Genomic DNA, 8,556 nt, shown 5'->3' with positions numbered 1-8,556 from the left:
GGACTGTTTGGTATATCAAATTGTGAAACATTCATGTCACTGTATTTTTGTTAATGTTAATAAATTCATCTGATACATCCTGTTTATTCAGGATGTTCAGGCTTACGGTTTAATGTCCATTTAATGAATTTAAATTTATAAAATCTCCATTTTTATTATATACTAAGTGTTGCCGGGAAAGTTAAGCAACTCGTTGCTAGATTTTTTAAAGTATTACACTATTTTATTGACGATTCTTATATGAGATGTTATTAAGAAAAACTAAAATTATATAATTTCTTTATTAATGAGTTTATAAATTAAANTGTTTTAATAAGTTTTTTTTAAAATTGAAAACTTATATATAAACAATTTGAAATGATAAACAGTAGCGTAATCAAGGAAGAATGAGGCAAATTAAAGGTGGTTTTGGACTCCCAGGCTCCTCTTTATAAGGAAAATTAATGTTATAAATACCTTTACCACTTTTCTTGCACCTGCTGCTTTTATAAATTTAGAAAAACAAAACAAATAAGTATAAGAAAAACATTTTGAATGTGAAAAATGCTTGTAAACTTTCAGGTATTGTTATATACGTGAGAGTGTATTTTTCATCCGTGGTGCTAGTAACTATGTTCATCCTGGTAAGGGGGTAAATGTGGGTTTGCACGTTCTAATTTGGGCTCCCTTTAATATCAGTTTCAGTTATACCATTGATGATAAATGATTTAAGATTACAGATCTTCATTTTGTCATAATAATAATATTTAAAAAAATTTTTTTTATCATATATTATGTTGTTGATGTTAATTTATTTAATGTTGTTTGAATTATTTGAGTAATATTTTTATATTAAAAATATCTATAATTTAATAAACTTGTTTTGAAATATCAAAATTAAATAACTTAGTCAAAATTACAGTAAATATTTTTTGAAATTGGAAAACTTGATAATTATCGATTTAAAAATTCTTAATTTTAATCTATTTAATGTTTTTGCAAATATATCTTATTTCCAAAATAAGAATGATAATTATTTCTTTAATTCCTAGCTATTTATAAATGATGTTTTATAATTTTGTTGTTATGGTTGACAAACTTCATCCATTAAGTATATTTTTTATAAAATGTATTTAGACTTGCTATGTTATATAAATGACTTTAAAAAGAAATATATTTTTTTAATTCAAAAATTAGAGATTGTTTTAATGTCTTCTAAATATTCAAAAATAATTCTTACATTTTTTTTAGAATATTTTTAAGTAAATTTGTATATTAGATTGTCATGGTTTTGCTTAGAAGCATGCTTCTATACACAATTCTGATAATAAATTTAATATATCATGATACTTTAAGCATTTGAAAAACTTTTATCATTAAGAATAGAAAATGAAAGGTCATTGAACTATGCATTGATCTGTCTAGTGTAAAGTTATCAATCTATTTGAATGTATAAATTATTATATTTAAATTACTATTTATAAATAATAAATATATATAATTTGTCTTTTTATGTTAATATTATCATAACAATTATATCACATGAATGCATGAATGAAATAATAATAAATTTATTCATTTATTGTAATTAATGATGATATACATCAAAAGCTCTAAGTAATAAATTAAAGCAATTGAAATTTTAATTTTAACTCTACAATTTTTGCTAATTCTTGCAATAATGTTAAATTTATGATCTCTGTTGGATGTACAGTATATATATATTTGGTATGCTGTCTATGATTACAAAACCATCTACATAATAAAATTATTTTTATATTTAAATTTAATCAACTACATATGAGTGTACAGGTATTATGGATTTAATAATTCATTTTCTTGTTATTATTGTTAGTAATTTATTAGGGTAGGTTTGATGGAACTTAAATTTTAATCTTTATATGTCAAAAGAATTATTTAGGCTATAAAGGCTATCTATCTACACTATCACAGCATTCCCTAAAGGGGTGGCCAAGAAAAAAGTGGCTTTCTTGTGCACAGCACCCTGCAAGCTTTAGTTCTCTGAAGAACATCGTATGGACAGAGCATAGCATACCAGGAACACTCATCCAAACTTTCACACTGGGACCTGCTGAAATCATGCATTGCATCCATACCTGACAATTTGTACCATTTCTATCTATTCATACATACCTCTTTTGCTTCTTCCACATTCATAACTCTCTTCACACACTTTCAGCACCTTCTTTCATTCAAAATCTGTATCTCTTTCAGGCACTCTTCCACTTGCTCAGCCCATCTTTTCCTCGCCTTCTCCTTCCCTCCACATTCTCCACATACAATTTTTTACACACCTTATCTTTCGACTTTCTCTCTGTGACCAAACCAATGCAGACCTCCTGTGAAAGAGAATGCACTCATTCAATTGCATTCTGTTTTGCATTGCACTGCACCAACATATCTTTCTTTCTTACCAGATCTGTCCTTGTCACACCGCAAATACACTCTCAGATATCTTATCTCAGTTGCAATCACTCTGCTTTTATGCTTCGTTCCCCACACTCATACAACAGAGTTGGAAGGACTCTTGTACACAGCCATACTTATCTTCTTTGGAAACATACTCTTATGAACCAATTGCCCTGTAAACCTAACAACATTCATACAAGCATTCACTCATCTTCCAATCTCCCTATCTATTCTGCCATTTCTCTCAAAGGTGCTCTCCAAGTAAACAAACTCTTTGACTTGTTCTATCATCACACCATTCAGCTGTATTTTGTACTCATTCATTTGCTTGTTTCTTTTAGATACTAAAACTGTCATTTTCTCTCCATTTATTCTCAATGCCATTTTGTTTTTCAGCTTGCATTCAACTTCAACATAAGTTTTTTATTGTAGATTATGTATAAAATGTTTTAATAAGTTTTTTTTAAAATTGAAAACTTATATATAAACAATTTGAAATGATAAACAGTAGCGTAATCAAGGAAGAATGAGGCAAATTAAAGGTGGTTTTGGACTCCCAGGCTCCTCTTTATAAGGAAAATTAATGTTATAAATACCTTTACCACTTTTCTTGCACCTGCTGCTTTTATAAATTTAGAAAAACAAAACAAATAAGTATAAGAAAAACATTTTGAATGTGAAAAATGCTTGTAAACTTTCAGGTATTGTTATATACGTGAGAGTGTATTTTTCATCCGTGGTGCTAGTAACTATGTTCATCCTGGTAAGGGGGTAAATGTGGGTTTGCACGTTCTAATTTGGGCTCCCTTTAATATCAGTTTCAGTTATACCATTGATGATAAATGATTTAAGATTACAGATCTTCATTTTGTCATAATAATAATATTTAAAAAAATTTTTTTTATCATATATTATGTTGTTGATGTTAATTTATTTAATGTTGTTTGAATTATTTGAGTAATATTTTTATATTAAAAATATCTATAATTTAATAAACTTGTTTTGAAATATCAAAATTAAATAACTTAGTCAAAATTACAGTAAATATTTTTTGAAATTGGAAAACTTGATAATTATCGATTTAAAAATTCTTAATTTTAATCTATTTAATGTTTTTGCAAATATATCTTATTTCCAAAATAAGAATGATAATTATTTCTTTAATTCCTAGCTATTTATAAATGATGTTTTATAATTTTGTTGTTATGGTTGACAAACTTCATCCATTAAGTATATTTTTTATAAAATGTATTTAGACTTGCTATGTTATATAAATGACTTTAAAAAGAAATATATTTTTTTAATTCAAAAATTAGAGATTGTTTTAATGTCTTCTAAATATTCAAAAATAATTCTTACATTTTTTTTAGAATATTTTTAAGTAAATTTGTATATTAGATTGTCATGGTTTTGCTTAGAAGCATGCTTCTATACACAATTCTGATAATAAATTTAATATATCATGATACTTTAAGCATTTGAAAAACTTTTATCATTAAGAATAGAAAATGAAAGGTCATTGAACTATGCATTGATCTGTCTAGTGTAAAGTTATCAATCTATTTGAATGTATAAATTATTATATTTAAATTACTATTTATAAATAATAAATATATATAATTTGTCTTTTTATGTTAATATTATCATAACAATTATATCACATGAATGCATGAATGAAATAATAATAAATTTATTCATTTATTGTAATTAATGATGATATACATCAAAAGCTCTAAGTAATAAATTAAAGCAATTGAAATTTTAATTTTAACTCTACAATTTTTGCTAATTCTTGCAATAATGTTAAATTTATGATCTCTGTTGGATGTACAGTATATATATATTTGGTATGCTGTCTATGATTACAAAACCATCTACATAATAAAATTATTTTTATATTTAAATTTAATCAACTACATATGAGTGTACAGGTATTATGGATTTAATAATTCATTTTCTTGTTATTATTGTTAGTAATTTATTAGGGTAGGTTTGATGGAACTTAAATTTTAATCTTTATATGTCAAAAGAATTATTTAGGCTATAAAGGCTATCTATCTACACTATCACAGCATTCCCTAAAGGGGTGGCCAAGAAAAAAGTGGCTTTCTTGTGCACAGCACCCTGCAAGCTTTAGTTCTCTGAAGAACATCGTATGGACAGAGCATAGCATACCAGGAACACTCATCCAAACTTTCACACTGGGACCTGCTGAAATCATGCATTGCATCCATACCTGACAATTTGTACCATTTCTATCTATTCATACATACCTCTTTTGCTTCTTCCACATTCATAACTCTCTTCACACACTTTCAGCACCTTCTTTCATTCAAAATCTGTATCTCTTTCAGGCACTCTTCCACTTGCTCAGCCCATCTTTTCCTCGCCTTCTCCTTCCCTCCACATTCTCCACATACAATTTTTTACACACCTTATCTTTCGACTTTCTCTCTGTGACCAAACCAATGCAGACCTCCTGTGAAAGAGAATGCACTCATTCAATTGCATTCTGTTTTGCATTGCACTGCACCAACATATCTTTCTTTCTTACCAGATCTGTCCTTGTCACACCGCAAATACACTCTCAGATATCTTATCTCAGTTGCAATCACTCTGCTTTTATGCTTCGTTCCCCACACTCATACAACAGAGTTGGAAGGACTCTTGTACACAGCCATACTTATCTTCTTTGGAAACATACTCTTATGAACCAATTGCCCTGTAAACCTAACAACATTCATACAAGCATTCACTCATCTTCCAATCTCCCTATCTATTCTGCCATTTCTCTCAAAGGTGCTCTCCAAGTAAACAAACTCTTTGACTTGTTCTATCATCACACCATTCAGCTGTATTTTGTACTCATTCATTTGCTTGTTTCTTTTAGATACTAAAACTGTCATTTTCTCTCCATTTATTCTCAATGCCATTTTGTTTTTCAGCTTGCATTCAACTTCAACATAAGATACTGTAGTTCTGCTGGCTGAAAGCCAAAGTGAATAGTATCATCAGCATATAACAAGCAGTTGAACAGCTCATTACCCACTTTCACACCCATTTGCTCTTCTTTCAACTGCCTCACACATTTGTCCAAATTACAAGTTGAATAACCAGGGAAACTTAGTACAATCTCGACACACACTCAGTCACATTGAACAACTCTGACATTTCACCAGCCACTCTAACACATTCTCTTCTGTTCTTATACAATGCTTTTATCACCTCATGCAACTTCCCACTAACCCCATACTCACCGAGATCATCCCACATTTGCCTTCCCCAAATCCACAAATGCAGCACAAATTCTCTTGTTCACACTCAGATACTTCTCAACAATCCTTCACAATCCAAAGATTTGATCCATATAATTTTCCTGCCATAAACCCACACTGAGCATTCCAGATGTTCTCTAGTAATTCTCATCACCCTCTCCACTAAAACTTGTACAAATATCTTTTGGCAAGCTTAGCAAATTTATACCTCTATAATTCTTACATTCTGCACTGTCACCTTTTCTTTTATATAGAACAATGATAATAGCATCTCTCCAATCATTTGGCACCCATTCTTTCTCCCAGCACACACAAAAGAGGTTTGTCAGACATGTCAACAACAATCACCACCATATTTTAACATTTCAGCACACTCCCTCCATCCACACCTGCAGTATTTTTCATTTTTAAATTGTCAATTGCTTTTCTCATCTCTTGTATGCTGATCTCCTCACATCCATGATATTCTCATTCACAGACATCCTAACCTCATGCCTAGACATTGACATCTTCACATCCTAAAAGCTCAATCAAATACTCTCTCTTCTTTCCAATACATTCTTACTCCTCTACAGCAGATCATCATTCTCATCATTCACACTTTTGTACCCACATATGCATCACTACCTTTCACCTTTTTTCATATACTGCCGGAAAGCTTTCTGGTCATCCTTAAATGCTACTTATAATTTCTCTGCTCTTTCATTTCCATCATCATCTTTGCTCTTTTTTACAATTTCTGTATTTACGGTTATGCTGTATGTACTCATTCTTATTTCCTCCATTCAAATATCTTAGGCAGGCTTTTTTCTTTCTCTTTACAACTTCAGCAATCTCTTCATTCCACTGTTCAGTACCTCTCATTCATTTGCCCATATTCACAGTACCACACACTTCTCTTGCACACTCTACCACACTCTTTTTTACAAAATTTTGCAGATTCTCAAGATTTTGTTTAACATCCACACTCACCTCATTTAGCTTAGCAGATACACTTTCTCTATACTGTAATTTTTGCTCCTTCAGGCACTCTACTTTCACATGTTCTAAAATTTTTCTTTCACTGTTTTGTCTTCTATATTGCCAACAATTCAGCAATTGTATCCTCAACCTGACTAGGTAATGATCAGTATTTCACACCCTCTCATCACTTTTGTATCTTTCGTCATCCATTTTAACCTTTTATCATATATTACAAAGTCAGTCATACTCTTTTGCGGCAGTATTCTGTTCTCCCAAGTATCTATGTGGATTGACTTGTGTGGACTTTTTGGGGTGGCATTTTTTCACTTTGATCTTTTTTCAGTAGACTAAAGCATAAAAATTTTGACATAATAGAACTTGTGAAATTCTGCTTACATATTGTGATCAAATGTGCTATTTGGAATTATTCATTAAAAAATTTGTTCAAAAAAGATTCCTATTGTTAAGTGACAGCTTAACATGTTATTTTGCTTTCTAGACTCCAAACTGATAAGGTTACCAGCACCAGCATTAATTAGTAAGTAAAACTGGTGATGATAAATAATTTGAAGTGGCAAAAAACGTTTTAAACTGGCAAAATGGTTGCCAATTTAAAAAAAAAAAATTTTTAGAGTGACCTGATCATCATCAGGAATTTAATTTTAAACTAAAATTCAAAATGATGTAATGAATGTTTTAGAATATAATGAATGAGAATTTATTATATCAAGAGTCCTTAACTAATCTCATTTATTATTGAAATGATTAGAATTTGTTTCTAATATCAAAACAAAACATCTGTAGATGAAAAAATAAAAATAGCTTCAGTACAAAAACAAATAAGTAAATATTTGTATTAAACAAGTTAAACATATTATGATAATGAGCTTATTATAATTAGAATGAATCAAAAATAGTTATTATTTACATTATATACTGGTTCCAATTTTAAAATCTGACAGTCATTGTTATGATGGAAACTAAATTAAACAATTTAACATAATTTAAAGATATTTATTCTGCATATTTGTAGGTAAAATATATATGCAGAATATTTACCTGAACATGATAGGCTGTTAGAGATAATATGAAACAGGTGTACAATATACAGACTGTACACTGCATGTTTTAATGCAGTGTACAGTCTGTATATTGTTTCAATGCACTAAATGTTTCAATGCAGACTGCTACCTGATTATGGTAAAAATATTTTTGTTAATAAGCCTACATAAGTATAAATTCATTGGGTTGCAATATGAAAAAATTGTAGACCTATAAATTTCCACTGTTGCCACCTGTGTCCATCTCTCTTTCCTTAATCTCGAGAACAGAGTTAGATGAAACCTTAGATTGGATATGGAAACTTTAGAGGCGGGAGGCCCCAATTAACTATATATGAATTTCTGATGCAAACCAGAAGTCGTGTTATTTTAATTCAAAATGTTTCCCCTGTAAGGTTTTAGATAGATAATTGGCATGACTCTATTGTTAAAGGAAAAGTATTATGTACAGGGGCAAGTCACTACTAATTTAAGATGGAGAGCATATATTTTAAGTTAAATTAAAAATATAAAAATTGCAGCCAGTCATTGTGATGATGTCACAATAAATAATTGCTTATTAATTGATTTAAATTATAGCTAGTTGCAAGCTATAAATTCTGGTTGACATTTGGACTGTAGGATTGATCTATAGTTTGTTTGTTTATGAAAAACAAGCTAATGGAAAAACAAAATATTTTCTTACCGATGATGCACTTTTATTTTTTCTTTTTTGAAATGCATTCAATTTATCTGGTTGCATTGAAGGAACAGTTTGAATGATTGTTTGAAAGTGAATATTGTGAGCTCCCTGCTGGATTAAAACTTTCACATAAAGATCTGTTCAGAGAAATGTGGTTTTCATGCTT

The sequence above is a fragment of the Centruroides sculpturatus genome, unplaced genomic scaffold, assembly GCF_000671375.1.
Source record: "Centruroides sculpturatus isolate CEXI.00-Female unplaced genomic scaffold, Cexi_2.0 scaffold154, whole genome shotgun sequence".
Classification (NCBI taxonomy): Eukaryota; Metazoa; Arthropoda; class Arachnida; order Scorpiones; family Buthidae; genus Centruroides; species Centruroides sculpturatus.
This window is presented reverse-complemented; position numbering follows the sequence as displayed.